The sequence below is a fragment of the Sus scrofa genome, chromosome 13 (assembly GCF_000003025.6).
Source record: "Sus scrofa isolate TJ Tabasco breed Duroc chromosome 13, Sscrofa11.1, whole genome shotgun sequence".
NCBI classification, from domain to species: domain Eukaryota; kingdom Metazoa; phylum Chordata; class Mammalia; order Artiodactyla; family Suidae; genus Sus; species Sus scrofa.
This window is the reverse complement of record NC_010455.5, coordinates 78,328,566-78,351,384: the sequence shown is the minus strand read 5'-3', so window position 1 is coordinate 78,351,384 and position 22,819 is coordinate 78,328,566.

The following is a 22,819-nucleotide window of genomic DNA, read 5'->3' as shown; positions in this document are numbered from 1 at the left end:
TGATGTTGCTCTTTGGGGAACCACACTTTGAAAACACTGGTTTGAGAACCAGTGGGCCTTTCACTTTTTACAGCAAGGAGATCTTTCATGAAATCTCCTGTAGGTGTCTCTTTATGTTGCTTTGTCCAGAGCTGGTTTGCATGTACCTTAAAACTAATCATTGGCTTAACCAACCATAATTCCTCTCCTGAAGCTAGGCAGAGGATGCTCCAACCAAAGTTAAATTTCCATCACAGAATCAACACATAGGGTTTCTATGTCCAGAACTTAGCCAAGTATACCTTCTCTCTTCACCTCACAACCTGGGAGGTGAATGGAAGCAGGAATCTTTAAGTTGAGATAGCCCTTTCCAGTGTCCGGTGTGATCTTCTGACACCTGGCAAAGTATCCCTCCCTGATCTCAATGCTGGTCTTGCCTTTCTGCCTGAGGAAGAAGGTCACATCTAAACATCTGAGCAATGGAGTCAGCCTTTCTTTAGTACTTTGTCTAAAGGGACCTGATTAAATGATGGAGCACCTTAACTAAGTTTTATTCTTCTCTAGAAAGGTTTCTGTGAACACAGTGACAGAGTTAAGTATTCGATCTCTCTAAATATTAAAACTGGAATGAGGAATTCTAGTTCCCCTCGTGGCTCAGCAGAAATGAATCTGACTAGCATCCATGAGGATACAGCTTTGATCCCTGGCCTCGTTCAGTGAGTTAAGCATCCAGCATTGCCGTGAGCTGTGGTGTAGGTCATGGACATTGTTTGGATCCGATGTTGCTGTGGCTGTGTTGTAGGCTGACAGCTACACCTCCAATTCAACCCCTATCCTGGGAACCTCCATATGCCGCAAGTGCGGCTCTAACAAAGCAAATAACTAACTAACTAAATAACTAACTAACTAAATAAATGAAACTGGAATGAGTCCAGCCCAAGAAACTAAACTTCCAAATTAAAAGAGTAATCTGGGAGTTCCCGTCATGGCACAGTGGAAATTAATCCAAGTAGGAACCATGAGGTTGCCAGTTCAATCCCTATCCTCACTCAGTGGGTTAAGGATCCAGTGTTGCCCTGAGCTGTGGTGTAGGTCATGAGCTGTGGCGTAGGTCATGTGCTGTGGTGTAGGTCATAGACGCGGCTTGGATCTGGCATTGCTGTGGTTATGGTGTAGGCCTGCAGCTACATCTCTGATTGGACCCTAGCCTGGGAACCTCCATGTGCCATGGGTGTGGCCCTAAAAAGACAAAAAAAAAAAAAAAAAAAAGCGTAATCTGAAATAATTATTGGCAGAGTATCTCATTCTGATGTTTTTATCTTCCTTCAATAGGTTTCAAGTGCTTCATAAACATTTTTATTGCTATTTTTCATTTCCTACCTCCATTGTATTATATAGGGTCTGGTATGACTGGGTAGTTTTCTCAGGGCCACATAGTGAAGTCCAAGTCATGAAGTTTTAGAATGCCTACCCCAGAAATACTCTATAGGACACAAACTGCATATGTCATTACTCAGAGAATATGAAGATCACTTCCCCAGCAAATAACCACTCTATAAATTAAGAATCAATACTACAGTAGCTCTAGCCTTTATACTGTGATTCCCAAGATGAACTAAGAAAAACCCAGAAACAGTATAAAATTTTATAAAGACTGGCCATACTAAATTATCTTGGCTGCCGTCTAATTTTCTTAGCCTCCTTGAACTTGAACACAAATGTTATTCGTTGTCTCTAGTAAACTGGGCCTGGGACTATAAATTTTAAAATGGCTAAGATTATGCTATGACTTCCCTCAAAGAAAAAAAGATGAAAGTGATAGCCATCATGGAAGATAATAATGACTGTATTTTAGAAACTAGTTATAGCTGTACTGTGTTATAATAAAACAGGCACAAATTCACCCTTGACTCCTCTGAAAAAGGGAAAGATTATATGGTCACCCACTCAGATAAAAGCTTAGACAACTAGGAAGATGCTTTGTTTACTGACGATGTACCTCTTTTTAAAGACAATCTGATAGATTCATTTAAAACATTCTAACTTAGGACAAGATGCCACAATGATTAACTTAGAGGTGCTAACAATAATAATACCACATCCTAAGTCAATTTACTTTTCTTCCACTTGAACTTCCAAATATACAACCGAAAGTTGGGCTGGTGTTTGCTCTCTGTCCTCACAGTTCCTAGAGAAGAAATGTGGGATTCAGTTTTCTAATACAGAAAACCTTTCCTCCAAAGATAGGAAGTTGTGTCTGCTGAAGAAACCTGCTTCAGTACCCCAAATCCCTAAACCAATGATTTTTTCAGTGAAAACTGAGATCTTTCTGATGTCACCTCAGCATAAAGACCCAAACTTGAAACTAGGCTAAACTGGGAATTTAGCAACAGTCCTGGCTGTGACCTAAGCCAGACTGACAAATATAGAGCGGCATACTTACAGTTAGACTCCTTGAGTTTATCCATGCAGACATTGCTTATTGATCAATGAACTCACAATCCTTCTCAACATAAGGCTCGAGTCATGCATGCGCTGTTCAGTTTGGTGGCCACTAGTCTCATAAAGCCATTGAGCATGTGAAATGTGGCTAATCTGAATTGAGATATGCTTAAATGTAAACAATTACCAAATTTTAAATACTTAAACATTTTTATTAATAATTTTATATCATTTAAAAATGGTTGAGGTATAGTTGACTTACAGTGTTGTATTAACTTCTACTGTACAACAAAGTAATTCAGTTATACATATATATATACAGACTATTTTAATATTCTTTTCTATTTTGGTTTATCACAAGATATTGAATATATTTTCCTGTGCTATACAGTGGGACCTTGCTATTTATCCTTGTTGTTTATTCTATACATAGTAGTTTACATCTGTTAATCCCAAACCTCCAATCCATCCCTCCCCCACACCTCCCCTCCTTGGCAACCTCAGGTGTGTTCTGTATGTCTGCGAGTCTGTTTCATAGATATATTGATTTGTGTCATATTTTAGATTCCATGTATGTGATATCTTAGATGTTTTTCTTTGTCTGACTTAACTTAGTATGATAATCTCAAGGTCCCTCTGTGTTGCTGCAAATGGCATTATTTCATTCTCTTTTATGGCTGAGTAGTATTCCATTGCATAAACATATACATCACTTTTTCTTATCCATTCATCTGTCGATGGACATCTAGGTTGTTTCCATGTCTTAGTTATTGTAAGTAGTGCTGCTGTGAACATATGGGTGAATGTATCTTTTTGAATTATAGTTTTGATCAGATATACGCCTAGGAGTGGGATTGCAGGATCATATGGTAACTTTATTTTTAATTTTTTGAGGAACTTCCATACTGTTTTCTATAAGTAGCTGCCTCAATTAATTTTAAATCATAGAGAGTTCCCGTCATGGCACAGCAGAAACAAATCCAACTAGGAACCATGAGGTTGCGGGTTCAATCCCTGGCCTCGCTCAGTGGGTTAAGGATCCGGGGTTGCCATGAGCTGTGGTGTAAGTCGCAGACATGGCTCGGATCTGATGTTGCTATGGCTGTGGCGTAGGCCTGTGGCTACAGCTCCAGTTAGACCCCTAGCCTGGGAACGTCCCTATGCCATGGATGCGGCCCTAAAAAGCCAAAAAAATTTTTTTAAATCATAAAGATTTAAGACATAATGAGTTAAATTATATACATAGTTAATTTATATGTGAATATACATAAATATATTTAATTGTACTTGATTCTTTCTACCTTCTTTTAAAAATATGACTTCTAGAAAATTTTAAATTACATATGAAAATAAATCCTCATGTATATGGTCAAATGATCTTTGAAAAGCCTGCCATGGCTCTACAGTGGGGGAAAGGATAGTTTCTTCAACAAGTGGTGCTGGGAAAACTGGATATTTACATGGAAATAGAAAATAATGATGCAGAACCCTTTACCTTACACCATATCCAAAAATTAACTTAAAATGGATTAAAGACCTAAACAAAAGACCTGAAACTATAAAACTCCTAGAAGAAAACAGAGGAAGAACCTTCATGACATTGGATTTGCCAATGATTTCTTGGATATGACACCAAAGCACAGGGAACAAAAGCAAAAATAGACAGATGAGACTACATCAAGATTAAAATTTTCTGCACAGGAAAGGAAACAAGGGAGTTAAAAGGTAGCCCGTGGAATGGGAGAAAATATTTGCAAATCATATATCTGCTAAAGGATTAATATCCAGAATATATAAGAACTCCTACAACTCAACAACCACAAAACAAACAATCACATTAAGAAATGGGCAAAATACTTGAACCGATATTTCTGCAAGGAAAATATGCAAATGACTACCAAGCATATGGACCGATACTAACCTTGCTTAATCATCAAGGAAATGAAAATCAAAACCACAAGAGATACCACCTCACACCTATTAGGATAACCACTGTCAAAAAAAAAAAATAGAATAGAATGAATATTGAAGATGATGTGGAAAAACTGGAACCCTGGTGCACTGTTGGAGGGAGTGTAAAATGGTATAGCCATGATGGAAAACAATGTGAAAATTCCTCAGAAAATTTAAAACTAAGAATTACCTTGTGATCCAGCAGCCTCACTTCTGAGTATATATCCAAAAAAATTGAGAGCAGGATCTTAAAATATTTGCACACTCGTGTTCACTGCAGCATTAGTCACAATGTCTAAGATGTGGAAGCAACCTAAATGTCCATCAATGGATGAATGGATAAAGAAAATGTGGTATATATAAAATGAAATATTATGCATCCTTTAAAATGAAGGAAATCCTGTTATATATCCCACATGCATAAACTTCAAGGATATTACACAAAGTTAAGCAAGCTAGTCACCAGAGGACAGATACTGTATGATTCCATTTATTTGAAGTATCTAAATTGGTCAAAATCATAGAAACAGAATTTAGAAAAGAGTTTGCCAAATACTGGAAGAAGAGAAAGGGGGAATTAAGTTTAAGGCATATAAGTTTCAGTTTTTCAAGATGAAAAATTCTGGAGATCTGTTGTGTAACAAAGTACCTGTAGTTAACACTACTGTACTGTACACTTAAAATGGCTAAGATATTGAATTTTATGTTTGTGGGTTTTTTTACCACAAAATGTTTAAAAAGTTCATATGGCTCATATTTATGTCTCCCATCTTTCTTTTAGACTGCACTGCTCCAGAGAGCAACTTCCTGTCAGAGCTGGCACACAGGGTGAAAGCTGTTGGCCATGCCAGCCCTGAGCAAGAGTGCCCTGTTTTCCAAGACATGGAACTAAATTGAGATTTTCCACCTGACTTTTTAAAGCATGCTTTATTAGAACAAAGCAAAACATTTTTACAATCTAAAACTGAAGGATATATAGCACATAATTGCAATTGGGGGAGCCAATCATAGATTATGGGGACAACAAAGGGACTTATTAGGCAGAGAGGTCATACCTTGTGGACTAGGGAGCTTGGGCCCAGATAATGAGAAGCTTTCCTAAAGTCACAGGGTGCTTTGAAAACCCAGAATCCCCACCCCCACTATTTCATGGCAAACTCAACAATGCATTCTTGTTCTCCTTCTAATTCTCCTGTTACTTATAGACCGTCAGCAGGTGGTTTTGTAACATACTGTGCTTTTCTCAGCTTGGAGACAGAGACCTCACAGCCCTTGCTTCATCATCCCGCAGCCCTTTCATTCTGAGTCCTTCTGTGGAATGAGAGAACAGGCACAGTTTATCTTTCTACAATCTCTTTACCTTCCTGCCTCCCCAGATGTAGCGAACATGGCTGTGTTCATTCAGAGGTTCAGAACATCAACACCAGACCGTAGTGTTTTGCCGTTAAATGTTTTCCCTGTGAGTAAACCATCTTAAATGAAAGGGGGCACACACTTCTCGTTCCTTAGCTCTTTTCCCTTCTATCAGGATTAAGCTTCTACCCATGGAAATTAATGACCGACCACAGTGTTTCCAGTGGTTCCCTTGGCAACGACTCTGTCACAAACTTTCTTCAGACACAGACTTCTTTCTATCAAAGGGACTGTGTCCATTTCTATCAAAGAAAACTTTTTATGGTAACATCTTAAACGGTATAGAACAGGTTTGAGACTAGGTTTTTGTTTTTTTTTTAACTGATTTCATCCCATTTATTTTGTCAGGACCCAAAGACCTGAAGATTTGTATTCCTTAGAGGAATTAAGACGTTTCTCTCACCTTGTTTCCCTTTGGACTAATTACCTAGGAGGGTACCTTCTGTGCCAAACAAGGCTCCATCAGTTTGGCAGAGGACCCTTTGTGACATTGTCAGCTGGGGCTTGGAAATGGAGTTAGGAGTAAGGGGCAAATTTTTTTAAAGGAACAAAGCTAAGGTATTTTTTAAGATGCTGATTTAGTGGGTTATTGAAAATGCTGCCCACATAGCCTTTTAACCCTCAAAGATATCAGATAACTTTTTTCTTGCAGTGAGATGAAGTGGCTGTCATTATCTCCGAAGGTCTGTATCATATTGGAATCTGTCAGTGCAGGTCAGGGAGTCCGCGGTGCTCTGGGCCCAGCTCGGGGACTGAATTACATTTCCCCGGCACAATGGCTGCAGAATGGGTGGGTGCTTTGTCATTTAAACTGCATAAAGAGGCAGAAATTGATTTTTATTGTGGATCTTCATATCTAATAAAGCTCCAAGGGGCTCTTTTCTTCTCCGATTGAATAGCCATTGAATGCTTTCAATCTAGTTCTGTGTTTCATGCCTAAACTGAATAGCGGGAAGGCAGAAAATAGATGGGGGAAAAGAGGCCAAGTCACTTTCCAGATTGAAAAGGATATGGCAGAGAAATAAATAAAAAAATAAAATAAAATAAGACTATTTGGAAAAGCATTTAAGTGGAAAGGGGAACTTTCTTGATGCTCTGGGGGAAAATTGCTTTTTTGAGGTGTGTGTTCCTCTGTGTGTGTGTGTGTGTGTGTGTGTCTGCATATACACGCACACATGTGCAAATGCACTTGTAGGTGTGTGTGGGCAATTGGAGGATTTTGTGTGCACCTGTAAAAACCTATTTATGGTCAACCGGACCAGAGCTAAAGTGCTAACCACAGTTTACCTCTTAAAGCCCACCCTGCCTGTCTACAGGCCGCCAGCCTAAAGAATCCTCAGCCAGAACAGGCTCCCAGTGTGGAGGCTCAGGGGAGGAGAAATGTGCTGTTTTCCTTTCTGTGAAAGATTCTGGGCTCCACATTCTGGTCTAATGCATGCAGAATCTAATAATACACCTTCATTTGCTGAATCTTCACTTCCCACAACGAAGAAGGCTTTCAGAGACCCATGGTCATTAGGGCTTTTGAATTTTCACCTTAGTCAAATCTTCTAAAAGCAGCCTCCACCTTCAGAGCTCTGTGAGTATTTGTGCATTCCATTGTGGGCTTCAATGTACAGCTCAACAAGAGTGTACTTGATACCTTCTCTATACACAGTTCTTCACTAATGATATAATCCTCTCTGGTTGGGATACCCAACTTTTGACGTTTGCCTCCCAGAATCCGTTCTGCCTTCTCTTTGGCAAGAGCTCCCAGCGTTCATTTAGGGATCCTCTTCCTTCTCAGGATCTGAATGTGATCCCTTCTGTATCCAGCCCTAAGAAAAGTAGCCAATTATTTTCCCCTGGATAATTTGATTGGCCAGGGGGTGGCAAGTGACCTAAACTCATCTAATCTGAATAATATATTTGGAGAAGAGAAGGAGACTCTCTTGTTCTGAATTGGAACCTGAGAGACTGGGAGGCTGGAATTTCTGTTACCAAGTTGACCCTACAAGGGGAAAGCTTCTTTGAGAAGACAACCATCACACAGAGAAGAGCAGAGCCCAGCTGAGAGCTGAATCAAAATCAGGAATCCCTGGATCCAGCTATACTTGAAGCTAACATATCTCTACACTTTCTAATTAAAAGAGCAGATATGTTTCATTTGCACCCAATTTGATTTGCTTTGAGGTTTAATCTCTTGTAAAGAAAAAAAAAAGACTACACTTATACAGTAGGTAACTACTATTTTGTAGATAGTTTTAGTATTCAATTTAGAAAACCCTTTTCAGGAGTTCCCATCGTGGTGCAGTGGTTAACAAATCTGACTAGGAACCATGAGGTTGCAGGTTCGATCCCTGGCCTTGCTCAGTGGGTTAAGGATCCCGTGTAGCCATGAGCTGTGGTGTAGGTCTCAGAGGTGGCTCGGGTCCCGCATTGCTGTAGCTCTGGTGTAGGCAGGTAGCTACAGCTCCAATTAGACCCCTAGCCTGGGAACCTCCATATGCCGCGGGAGAAGCCCAAGAAATGGCAAAAAAAAGGCAAAAAAAAAAAAAGACAAAAAAAAAAAGAAAACTCTTCATATAAATAAATCTCATTTAATGTAATCATGTAAATATCTTCATAGATATTTCTTTATCTTTATACATATAAGCCTCAAAAAGATTCTCTTTTCAGACAAAAATGTCACATTTCAGAAATGATGATACTGAGATCTAGAGAGAAGTTAAGTGACATCCCTATTTGGAGCATCAAAAAAAAAAAAATTAGTGTTTTGAAAACCAAACTCAATCCCCTCAGACTTGGCCCTGCTTCTGTGAGCTCTGTCTCAGGTGGGCATGACCTAGGGCCCTAAGTTAGAACCCCAAGAATAAACCAAACTCCTACTTTTGTGCTATCTCCCACATCCAAAGAGTGACCAAATCCTAGGTATAGCCTCCTTAATGCCCTGGAATCTGCCTCTCCCTCCATTGTCACCATTCTCACACAAATGCTTTCCTTTTGCTCTGATTCCATGGTGACCTGCTAACCAGTGTCCTTTCTCCACCTCACTCTCCTCTGCTCCTTCTCACAGCTTTTGGAGAAAGGTTTCTGCAACTGGACCCTAGCCCAGTGACTCCTGCACTTAAAATCCTTCCTTGACATTTATCTAAATTTTATTCCCTGGCACAATGTCTTTCTAACTTTTGCCTCTTTTCATGTCATGACCTAGCACACACACAGAGTTGTTGAATCAGAATACTCTATGTAATATTTCTTCCTATGTGAAATAGTCTCTGCTATTTTCCATTCTATTCTGTATTTCCCTTTAAAATTTTGCTCATGACTCTCAATCAGGGGTTCTTAATACAGGGCCCAAGGTGTACTTTCATGAGGACTGTGAATGTAATTCAGATGGCTCATTAGTTGTAATAGGAAATTTTATGTCTTCATTTTCACTAGCCGAAACTAAAATTTAACTTTTCCCTCTATTATTAATGTAGGCAACAAACTATAGTAGTGTTAGCCACCTGTGACATTATGACTCATAGAACACATAGCTATGTTTGCAGTATTGAATATATCTTTTTCTTCTTCTTCTTTTTTTTTTTTTTTTTTTTTTTTTGTCTTTTGCAGCATATGGAGGTTCCCAGGCTAGGGGTTTAATCGGAGCTATAGCCTCAGGCCTACTCCACCGCCATAGCAACGTCAGATCCAAGCAGCATCTGCGACCTATACCACAGCTCACAGCTGTGAGCTTAACCCACTGAGCGAGGCCAGGGATCAAACCTGCAACCTCATGGTTCCTAGTCAGATTCGTTTCTACTGTGCCACAACGGGAACTCCGTAATATATCTTGAAAGAGTGTTCCTGTTCATCACAGCTTTAAAATCTCCCTCCAGGAGTTCCCATTGTGGCTCAATAGGTTAAGGACCTGACATTGCCTCTGAGGAGGCAGGTTCAATTCCTGGCCTCCCTCCGTGTGTTAAGGATCCAGGGTTACCACAAGCTGCGGTATGGGTCACAGATGCGGCTTGGATCCTGCGTTGCTGTGGCTGTGGCATAGGCCGGCAGCTGCAGTTCCAATTTGACCCTTGGCCCAGGAACTTCCATATGCCACAGGTGCACCTGTAAAAAGAGGAAACAGTTAAAAGTAAAATAAAATGAAATCACTTTCCAGTCTTCTCAGAGAATTCTCCCCTCCCTTCTGTACCTCCTATGGTTCCCCTTGGCCATGCCCTCTCTCATCCTCTATGTTCTGAGTATTTCTGGACCATGACACATCTATATGCATCATACTCAAGCTCACACACAAAACATAATGAAGTTTATATACACACATAATAAGTGCATCACCATCCTAATTTATTATAACTTTTGTGTTGTGGACTTCTTTATAAATAATCTTTAAGTTTTGGAGAACAAGATGGGGTAAAAATATGTGTGGTTCACTAATGGTCATTAACATTTTGGGAACATAGATCATGTTAAGAATCTTTTTTCTTGGGAGTTCCCGTCGTGGCGCAGTGGTTAATGAATCCGACTAGGAACCATGAGGTTGTGGGTTCGGTCCCTGCCCTTGCTCAGTGGGTTAACAATCCGGTGTTGCCGTGAGCTGTGGTGTAGGTTGCAGACACGGCTCGGATCCCGCGTTGCTGTGGCTCTGGTGTAGGCCAGTGGCTACAGCTCCAATTCAGCCCCCGGCCTGGGAACCTCCATATGCCGCGGGAGCGGCCCAAGAAATAGCAACAACAACAAAAGACAAAAAAAAAAAAAAGAATCTTTTTTCTTTGGCCACACCCACAGCATGTGGAAGTTCCCAGGCCAGGGATTGAACCCATACCACAAAAGAGACCTGAGCTACTGTAGTGACAATGCCCGATCCTTAACTTGCTGCATCACAAGGGAACTCTGGATTTTGAAAATCTATTGAAAGTTATCAGGGATTAAAAAACAAAAAATCTTCCTCTTTTTCACGTAAAATTTTGTATGTAATTTCATGGTGTTCAAATCTAAAGTTTTAGCTGCGTTCTAGGAAATTATTCTCCATGATCACATTAAGATTTGTGGCATTGACATTCATGAATTAGTTAAGTTGGTCTGCTCTAAATCTGTGGCATCTAGTCAAATCTGAGTGACTGTAACAGTGGATGCAGTTCTATTCAAAGATGACCTTGACCAGTCCCTGACCCTGCGATCACCCAGCTGCTGCCCACACCCACCTGAACACAGTCCTACACTGGTCTCTTCTACGAGTCCAGGTCATGATAGCCCTCAAGAAGTGATTATGCACTTTATTTCTTATGAAGGTATTTCTAAAAAGAGAGTTGGCTGCTAGAGCTGATGATGGAAATGAAGAGATGGGAGGAAGTGACAGCTTATGACTGACACTTGGCAATTTGGGGGTAGAAATATGCTATCGTTGAATAGCCCATCATGATATGGTTAATTCGCAAAGTCTCAAGGTTTCAAGTGTATTCATGCCTAGGGATTACCAAAACAGGTGCCCACAGGGTCCAGGCAAGTACCACACATGAATGAGGCACCTGGTCAAACACACAGCCCTCATGGTCTCTTGACATCCCTGGGAGACATAGGAGCCATTAAGAGTCCGTTTCTTCTCTCCTGTGATGGACAACAGCACCAGGAGAGCAGCATCGACAGTGCCAGCCAGCTTCAGAGCAGTGTGTGCACCCGCTTAGCCTAATGGCATGGCTGCTCCTGCTCTCCCAAGGATTGTCACCAGGCAGAACACAGCCCAGAGTTACCACAGCTCTCAAATTTCGCTTAAGTCAAGAATCCAGTTGTTAAGTTATACGGCCTCTTTTCTCCCAGTGTTTTTCGAGCTAACTCAGTGCTGAGCAAGCAAACGTATATATGAGCTGGACCCACCTGGATGGGTACAGATATTTTTTTCCACACATCCTCTTCACCTCTCCAGGAAGTCCCCAGGGAAGAGAGGATCCAGGTGTGTCCTGGGACAGGAATTGCTGTGTGCGACTAAGTCACAGCCAAGTATACACAGAAAGCCAGAAAGCGTGTTTGGAAAGTGATTCATTCTTAGAGGCAGGTTCTATACAACCACCCTCCCAGGGATTCAGAGGAGCGAGGCTCCCTGGTACCCCACTGTCTTGGTACCACCAGTACCCCACAGTCTAGAAATGAGAAAAGAGGTCGCCACTTGAAGCACCCCCTGGAGCCACAGACTCTTTAGAGTCCCAGACTTAGCACAGTGTAACGGGGGCTGTCCCTTTGAGGGTTTCACAGACTTATCAGGTGTGTGATGCCATTTCCGGCTTGAGTCTTTTTTTTTTTTAATTTTATTGAAGTATAGTTGACTTATAATATTGTGTTAATTTCTGCTGTACAGCAAAGATATTCAGTTATACACATACACATATCCATTCTCATAGAGATTATCACAGAAGATGGAGTAGATTTCCCTGTGCTCCACAGCAGCTGAGTCTTGTGTGCAGAGCTGATGGATGTGTGCAGAGCTCCTCCTCCCTACCTGGCCTGGGAAACACATGCTTGCAGAGCCAAAGCAGCTCTCTCCTAGGTTGGGGAGAATTTGGGCTCAACACACACTACAGGCATCTCAACAATTCACCATTACCCTCCATCTCTGCACTGTTGCAGTCAACTTTCTGATTTGGATTAGCTTGTTAGATAAAATTTGAGATTATTATCCGAATCGAACCATTCTCCTCTTTCTTCCCATCTCCTCTTCGTGTTTTCTAGCAGTTGCTTTATTGTTGGAACTCCTTCATTTTCCTGAACTGTTTCTTCAAGGGTGCAGGGAATTTAAAACACACTTTACTTCTTGTGTGTGTGTTTAAAACCATCAAATGTATGTAATAGGAGTCGAAGATAATTGCAAACTATTCTTGATTTTACTACTGTTTTATTAACAGATCTGCCTTAATCCAGGATTAGAACTGAGTGAGATTAGAGGATTTCTCTCATCTGCAGCTTGGAGCAAGAGACTCTATGTAATAGAAGTGCTTTCTTGCTTGCCACAAAGCTGTCCTATTATCATCACAGCAGTGCTAAGTGCAGCCCGGGTCCCACCTGCCCCTGCGATGCACATCTGTAGTGACAGCCAAGAGGTGTACCCAGTATAGTTAAAGACCTCCCTGTGTCCCTCAAAAAAGTGTTAGGACAAAATCCACATTCTCTTAACCTCTGTGTTCTGAGTTGCCTTTTCAGAAACATATGGCCCTTCTTCTAAATGAATTTAGCATTTAATTTCAACATTATGTCACAGGGAACAATATACCAGGGAAACTGGCAGTGACAAGAGCGTAAGGCACTCTGTGCCAGGTGTGGCTGGTTCACTCCATTAATCAGAGCTCCATTAACAAGATGAAGGTCACAGGGTGCCCATTCTCATGGGGGCCATTCATTTCCTCCTGCTCCAAGGCTTTGGGCTGCACCTGTTGTCTGGACCAGCCGCCGATGTGAAAATATCATCGTCCAATGGATGATGGCCTTCTCTTTTGAGCAATGGGTAATGGCATTATATCCACAGACACAGGATGTCACTTTATTGAAGGTCATCATTGCAGGAAGAAGCTCATGCCCATCAGGAGTGACTGAGGATAAGGCAGATCTAGGTCATCCCACAACCCCTTGACTGTGCACATATTTCCTTCCTGGCCCTAAAACTAAGCTCAAGCTGAGCCTCCTTGGAAAGACACATTCTCCCTTTATGTTCATTTCAATACAAACACAACCCCCTCTGTCACTTTTGATTCTGTGTTTCCTGTTTTCATGAAATAACTTTTAGTGGGGGATGGTGTATAGATACCTGTGTACACAGATATGTACCTAAACTCACTCTTTCACCCCTTCTTCCTATGCTCTACTCTTTACATGTGTCAGCTTAATATTTCCTTACATCAATCTTAGGAAACAGGTACTCTTATTAACCCCACTATAAAAAGAAGGACGTTAACTCTGAAATATTTAGTAACGTGATCACAGTCCTACAGTTTATAAGCATTGAAGCTGAGTTTGTACCTGAGATTCTAACTCTACAGCTACACTCTGCTGTTTTCCTATTGCAGGTGGATTGTCTACTCATATGTGCAAGATTGAGAGGCTGTGTTCTGGGATGTATCTAAGTGGAATAAGTCAGACAGAAACGTGTGAAATTTAAAAAATGATACAAATGAACTTCTTTATAAAATAGAAATAGATAAGCAACGAGATCCTGCTGTATAGCACTGGGAACTATATCTCATCACTTATGATGGAGCATGATGGAGGATAATGTGAGAAATAGAATGTATATAGGGATGTGTGACTGGGTCACTTTGCTGTACAGCAGAAAATTGACAGAACACTGTCACCCAGCTATAATGGAAAAAATAAACTCATTTAAAATAGAAATAGACTCAGACATAGAAAACAAACTTATGGTTATCAAAGGAGAAAGGAGTGGGGAGATAAATTAAGAATTTTGGATTAACACATATACACTACTGTATATAAAATAGATAAACAACAAGGACCTACTGTGTAGCAAGGAAACTGTATTCAATACCTTAATAATACTCTATACTGGAAAAGAATCTGAAAAAGAATGTGTATGTATGAATATGTATGTGTGTATGTGTATATATATGTGTATGTATGTATAGGTATAGAGGTATATAGATAGATAGATGCGTGTGTGTGTGTGTGTACTAAATCTGGGAAAATGTCAATTAGAGTTGTGTGCAAATATTGAATTTATCTATTTCTCTTTTCTAATCTTGAAGGTTGAACTCCAATTTGAGGTAGATTCAGAAATAATAGAAATGAACCCTGTCTAATTGAAATTTCATCTGCAGTGCATCCTGGGTTTAACTGGGCCCAACGACCTGTGTCTGGGCAGAGGAAAGAATGGAAACAGGAAACAAATGCCCCAAGTAAACTCGCCACCCAGAAACTTTCAGCAGAGATGCCTGTTTTCATTGTGAAAGGTTCGTCAGAGAACTCATTTGGATATCTACTTCCTTCCAGATTCATTTCGTGCCCATTTTAGCTGAAACATACAAATCACTGATGGCAGATAGAGGCATGAGCTACACTTCCATTATGGGTAATTCTAGGTATACAATCAGGTGTTTTGTGCCTGTCACTTAAGCAGCCCCTGACAAACGTCACTGCCGATGAAGCTTGACACAAATGTATGAGGCACCTTCTGCCCATCTCTTGTGCCAAAGCTTTAGGTGAAACACATCATCTGTGACAGAGCAGCATTAAGCAAATTAATGTTCAGGAGTTTTTAAAATAATAGTTTTTTAAGCAAGGAATTGATTTTGGAGACATGATGAGGGAGAAAAATTGTGGCAATCAGCTGTGAGGATAGCACTTGGCACTGTAAACAGGCTTCCCAGGGCTGGGCTCACTTCTGCAGCCATGTCCTCTGTATTCTGGAGTTAGGGGAAGGGACCCGGGTTGTGAGAGCCATTCTTCCCTTGCAAATTCTGAGATATGCTGTAGGAGGAAGACTTGCATCCCTTAGCTAGGACCCCCAAACATAGGTCTACCCGGTGTGGATGGTCCAGTGAGGGCCCAGGAGAGTGGCTCCAAGGGACAGAAAGGTCTAAAAACCCCACACTCGTCTCTGGACTCCCAGGGCAGCAGAAGGGGACACTGGACTGTCACTCCTGCTTCGCCTTTGCCCCCTACACTCTCTTCTCAGAACAGCCAAGCTGTCTTTTCAAAAATATAAATCAAGGAGTTCCCCAGTGGCTCAGAGTTAAGGGCCTGGAGTTGTCACTGCTGCAGCTCTGGTTACTGTTGTGGCTCAGATTTGATCCCCGGCCTGGGAATGTCCACATGTCATGGGTGTGCCCCAAATGTAAATCAAATCACATCACTTCTTTTTTTAGAATATAATGGAAAAAATAAAAATCATTAAAAATAAAATAAAATTAGCCAAAGAAAGGCAAACACTCTGTGTTTTCACTTATAGGTGGACTGTAAATAGTAAGACAAATAATCAATTATAACAAAATAGAAACACACTCACAGATACAGAAAACAACTAGCAGGTACCAGTGGGGAGGGGGTGGGGGCTTGGCAAGATAGGTGAAGGTACCAACTACAAGGTATAAAATAAATTACAAAGGTGCCATATATAGGGAATATAGTTAATGTTTTATAACTTTATATGGAGTATAACCTATATAATATACTGAATTACTATGCTGGACATCTGAAACTAAGGTAGTAAATCAACTATACTTTAATAAAAATAAATATCTAAAATAAAATTCAAAATACTGATCTGGCTCCTCCCTCCCTTTGTCCACCACCACCCTCCCCTCCCTCACTATATTCCAGACAGCTGGTCTTCCTGGCTGTTGCTCTAACATGTGAAGCTTATTCGCACCTCTGGACCTTGGCACTTGCTGCTCCTTTCTTCCTAAAATGTTCATTCCCTGCATCTTCTTGTGGCTCATTTCTTCATTTCGGTTGGTTCGGATGCCAGGTTCTCAGATCTTTCCTAACCACTTTATCCCACGAACCTTCCTCTACTCATTGCTTCCATCACTCTCTACTCTTCCGCTCCTTTAATTTTTCATAGCACTTAATTCTGCTTAAAATCATTAACAGATTCATTCACTGCCCATCCCGCTAGAGTAAAGCCTTTCCACAGTGTCACAGTGCGTAAATATCATGGCCGTCAGCCAGGCTGTTCAGAAATACCCGAATTCATGTCCTTCCCGATACATTTGGCATATGACTTGCTTTAGCTGATGACTTAAATAGAAGTGACATGTATCATTTCCAAGTAGAACCTTGGAGAGCCAGTGCATGATTCGTGGTGTCCCCATCCCCCTGTAGCAGAGGTCAGGGAAGCCCAGGCCAGGATGGAAGCTGAGCACAAGCCCTGTGACAGCTCACAGTAGACACATATCAAGGAAAAAGAAATGTGCACTGTTTAAAACCACTGAGCTTTGAGGAGTGGTTTGTTAGTTATTTCAGCATAACCTGACCTATTCTGACTAGCACAGTGTCTGAATGGATAAATGAGTGAATGAAGGCAGTAAGTAGTCAGATGACCTGCTCAGCCTGGCAGCATACCTCTCTGGCATCAGCAACCACAGGCCAACTCAGATTTGCCCACAGCCAACAGGATAACAAGCCCAGGGCCAAGGCCAGGACAATGGGCCCAGGAGAGAGAACACAGGGCAAAATGAAGGACTTACTGTATTAAGGACCTATATGCCAAGAACTATAAAAATTTAATCAAAGAAATCAAAGAAGATGTAAAGAAATGGAAAGATATTCCATGTTCCTGGATTGGGAAAATCAATATTGTAAAAATGGACATGTTACCCAAAGCAATCTACAGATTCAATGCAATCCTATCAAATTACCCATGACATTTTTCACAGAACTAGAACAAACAATCCAAACATTTATATGGAACCACAAAAGACCCAGGATTGCCAAAGCAATCCTGAGAAACAAAAACCAAGCAGGAGGCATAACTCTCCCAGACTTCAAGAAATACTACAAAGCCACAGTCATCAAAACAGTGTGGTACTGGTATCAAAACAGACAGACAGACCAATGGAACAGAATAGAGAACCCAGAAATAAACCCTGACACCTATGGTCAATTAATCTTTGACAAGGGAGGCAAGAACATAAAATGGGAAAAAGAAAGCCTATTCAGCAAGCATTGCTGGGAAACCTGGACAGCTGCATGCAAAGCAATGAAACTAGAACACACCCTCACACCATGCACCAAAATAAACTCTAAATGGCTGAAAGACTTAAATATACGACAGGACACCATCAAACTCCTAGAAGAAAACATAGGCAAAACACTCTCTGACATCCACATCATGAATATTTTCTCAGGTCAGTCTCCCAAAGCAATAGAAATAAGAGCAAAAATAAACCCATGGGACCTCATCAAACTGAAAAGCTTTTGCACAGCAAAGGAAACCAAAAAGAAAATAAAAAGACACCTTACAGAATTGGAGAAAATAGTTTCAAATGATGCAACGGACAAGGGCTTAATCTCTAGAATATATAAGCAACTTATACAACTCAACAGCAAAAAAGCCAAGAACCCAATGGAAAAATGGGCAAAAAACCTGAATAGACTTTCTCCAAGGAAGATATACAGATGGCCAACAAGCACATGAAAAAATGCTCAACATCGCTGATTATAAGAGAAATGCAAATCAAAACTACCGTGAGATACCACCTTGCACCAGTCAGAATGGCCATCATTAATAAATCCACAAATAACAAGTGCTGGAGGGGCTGTGGAGAAAAGGGAACCCTCCTGCACTGTTGGTGGGAATGTAAACTGGTATAGCCACTATGGAGAACAGTTTGGAGAAACCTTAGAAATCTATACATAGAACTTCCATATGACCCTGCAATCCCACTCTTGGGCATCTATCCAGACAAAGCTCTACTTAAAAGAGACACATGCACCCGCATGTTCATTGCAGCACTATTCACAATAGCCAGGACATGGAAACAACCCAAATGTCCATCGACAGATGATTGGATTCGGAAGAAGTGGTATATATACACAATGGAATACTACTCAGCCATCAAAAAGAATGACATAATGCCATTTGCAGCAACATGGATGGAACTAGAGACTCTCATACTGAGTGAAATGAGCCAGAAAGACAAAGACAAACACCATATGATATCACTTATAACTGGAATCTAATATCCAGCACAAATGAACCTTTCCACAGAAAAGAAACTCAAGGACTTGGAGAAAAGCCTTGTGGCTGCCTGATGGGAGGGGGAGGGAGTGGGAGGGATCGGGAGCTTGGGCTTATCAGACACAATTTAGAATAGATATACAAGGAGATCCTGCTGAATAGCATTGAGAACTATATCTAGATACTCATGTTGCAACAGAAGAAAGGGTGGGGGAAAAACTGTAATTGTAATGTATACATGTAAGGATAACCTGACCCCCTTGCTGTACAGTGGGAAAATAAAAAGATTAAAAAAAAAAAAAGACTTACTGTATCATAGGTCCAGTCTAACCCCATAGCTGGGGGTCACATCCAGCCTTCTCCCTCTCAGTCTAAGTTATTTGCTTATAAATGAGATCTCCCAACAGTGCCGTGGTAGAGGGATGTCTTTAGAGCAGGAACCTGGGTGGGGCATTGGGAAGAAGGAAGCCTGGGACCTCCCTGACACCTCCCACTAGTCGGCCCCCTACAATAGTTCTGAAAGCATAGCTTTGGGCAGCTCTTGGGCTTGGGCTCACATCTCTACTACTCTCTAGCCGTGTGACTAGGGGAAGGGAGGGTTAAGAAGTCCTGGAATCTTCTAGAATAGTCACTTAATTTCTGAGATTAAAAGGTCCATGCATGGAGTTCCCATCCTGGCTTAGTGGTCAACATATATGACTAGCATCCATGAGGTTGTGGGTTCGATCCTTGGCCTTGCTCAGTGGGGTAAGGATCTGGCATTGCCGAGAGCTGTGGTGTCGCTTGCAGACACAGCTTGGATCTGGCATTGCTGTGGTTGTGGCATAGGCCAGCAGCTACAGCTCTGATTTGACCCCTAGCCTGAGAATCTCTATATGCTGCAAATGTGACCCTAAAAAGTTAAAAAAAAAAAAAAAAGAGAAAAGAAAAGGTCCATGCAAAAATACAATAACACTAAAAGCAACAAACACTGACAGTGTTTACTTGGTCAGTTTACTTAACCTCTCAGAGCTTCAGTTTTCCTATCTGTCAAATGTAGATAATAATAACCTCTATTTCACAGGACAGTGAGAATTAAGTAGCAAAAGGCACTTATAATACTCTTAATGAAGTGTTCAGTACAGAGTATGTGCTCAATAAATTCTAGCTGCTGGAGTTCCTGTCGTGGCTCAGTGGTAACAAATCTGACTAGTATCCATGAGGACGTAGGTTCAATCCCTGGCCTCGCTCAGTGGGTTAAGGATCCAGCATTACAGGCTACAGATGCAGCTCAGACCCCACGTTGCTGTGGCTGTGGCATAGGCCGGCAACTGCAGCTCTGATTTGACCCCTAGCCTGGGAACCTCCATGCCGCTGGGTGCAGCCCTAAAATAAATAAATAAATAAAGTTTTAAAAATGTTAGCTACTGATGAGACTATTTTCTGAAACTCTAGAAACCTCTCAAGTAGGAACTACAGGACAAATCCCAGGAAAGGAGGCCCCACCATCTCAGAATGGATCAAACATGGCAGAAATGAATGAATAAATATTTTCCTAAAACAACCAAAATGGCCCAGAGTCTAAAATAATTTGAATTCAAATGAAAGCACAGAAGGACACAGAGAGCCGCCTACCCGTAGCCACTCCACACGATTCAGTGCATCTCTAAGGAACATTCGCGCTGGTCATGTTTGTTGCTTTTAGTGTTATCGTATTTTTGCATAGACCTTTTAATCTCAGAAATTAAATGACTATTCTAGAAGGTTACAGGACTTCTTACCCTCCTCCCCCTGGTTGTATTTCCTTTTGAGACATTTTTAAAGTTTCTAGTAAAAAAAAAAAAAATATGCTGTAAAAGGCTAGGTTGAGTTATATGATACATTGAAATTAAAATGAAATTTTAAATTATCATGCCGTTTGGGGTGATGTAGAATGAGTGATAATAAATAAAGGTTAAAAGGATGATGGCAGATCCTTTTTCATGGTTTTTATTTTTTTCTTTCTGTTGTTTATTAAAAAAAAACCTTCTCAGAAGATTAAAAATAATATTTCTCTCCCTATTGATTTTTTTCTTTTCCCATTTGGCAAACATTAATTTCTTTCCTGTGTTTCTAATGGAGCTGATATTCATAGAGGTTTATGTATTTATTTCACCCACTGGCCATCAGCATTACTGACAGTCCATGTCTGAGGACAGCAACCAGACTGCTCCAGAGGTGACAGGACATTCCTAGGGGCGAGAGGACAGGACCCTCTTCCCACCAGCCTCTCCCAGTGTCTGCATGGAAAGGCCTCTGGCCTATGTCACACAAGATACAAGGGACTTCTAGCCCAATCTGCTGCCCTGTAGTAAAGGCCGTTTCAGAACCAATCTAGAGCACTGTTCGTGTGGGTTCCCATGCTTAGAATTCCTTTTCCTTCCTCTCCTGATTTCCTTAAGGCCCCAGCTCAGATGCTGTCTTTGGGGATGAAGACTGCCCTGATCGCCTCTTTATATAGGATGCCTACCTCCCCACTGAATAAATTTCTAATATATAACGCACCTTGTCATGCTAGATCCTGGGCCACTTGCTGGGGATCCCATAGTGACTATGACATAATTCCTGCCCTTGAGAACATCAGTCCATTTGGGGAGACATAGTCATGGTGCTGCGGGAGCATGAAGGAGGGGCCCAGGGAAGTTAGCCCTTACTGGGTTCCTTAATCCTGGCTGGGGTCAGGTGAGACCTCCAGGAGGAGGTGACAGCTGAACTGATTCTTGAAAGAAACAAAGGAATGAAGGGAGGAAGTTGGGGAAGAGAGCTTGAGGGATTATCTCATCACATTGACTAGACAGACTCAGACAGGTGTTCAGATATACTGGCTGAGCCCAACATCCTCCCAGTTCATAGCTTCTCATAAGGTCAACAATACCTGTTAATTGAACCATGCTCTGGGTTTATTAATTATAATGTTTGATAATTTACATCTAATAAAACAGATCATTCTGGAACCAATGCTAAAGCTCAAAGAAACTATTCTAATAGTGGAGATTTCCAGTGTGTGGCAGAGAAAAGGTTGAGGGCACAAGTGCCTTACTTTAGGCGTTACCCACCTGTGCACTGCCCTTGGCTCAGCATCATGTAGGCACTGAGGTTCTCCAGGGAGCCTGAGACTCCCTGTTTGCACAGAAGTGAGGAGGCTCTTGTTCTTCACCTCAGAGCATCAGCTCTCTCCAAAGGTGTGGAGTTGGCCCAGCATCTGAATATCCAAAAGAGAATGTCTGCTCTTCTTTTAGTCCCGCTCTCCCACCACCCTTTTCTTACAGAACCCTCTGCCAAACTCTGCATGCAAATTTCATCCTCAGAGATCCTCTTCATCAGTTCACCAAGATCTAAACAAAGACACCAGTATTCATTAAGGAAATGCAGATTACCATAATAATTAAACAAAAAATAATAATGGTTCTAACATGTTAGACATTTTTTTTTTTTGGCTCAAGCAAAATCTAAAATGGCTGTACCTGATTGGCCAGTGGCTTCTCTCCAAGCAATGATGTAAGGAGCCAGGCTCCTTCCACCTTGTGGCTCTGCTATCCTCAACACACGGCGTCTAAGGTCACCAATGTATGCCTGTATTAGGTGAAAGAGTACAGAGGATGTAATGGTTCAGCCTGGATGTGATACACATCACTTCCATTTAAATCTCAATTCTAGAACTTAGCCGTATGGCCACATCTCTCTGTGTATAGACTGGCCATGTATCCAAGAAAAAGAGAAAATACTTGTGTCAACAACTTGCCAGTCTTTGCCAAAACATGAATTCCAGTCTTAGAATTCATGGGGACTCAGTTAAAAAAAAAAAAAAAGCTATTGTTCTATGGATCCAGCTGTGGCTTTGGAAAATTGCTAGGGCATGGCGTGATCCATTTTTCCCCCAGAAAAAGCAAGTGGTTTACACAACAAACAAATCATGGAGCCCTACTCTATCTGATTTCAATGCCACGATGTCATGTCAATGACATGAGAATGTCAATGTCATGTCATGTCAATGAGAAGATTTAGATAAAATCCCTACAAGGAGCTTATGGGTGAAAGGTAGTGGAGAATAGGTAGATGCTTACTGAATCAGAGTTTACTGTTTACTTCTAACTTGGAAATGAATCATCACTTTCACTTTTTCACCAACATAAGTCCTTTTGCACTGTCTGTAGGTATTAGTTCTTACCCAAGCCCCTAGCGATAGTTACGGGTGCATCTCACTGAATATTTTTGGTTCCCTTCATTTCCAGGCATATGATGGAATTGTACTTCCCTGACCTCTTGAGGTTTGTTGTTGCCACATAACTTCCTTTGGGTAATAAAATGTGGAGGGAAGTGACATGTCACACTTTTAGGAGGAAATTTTAAGAA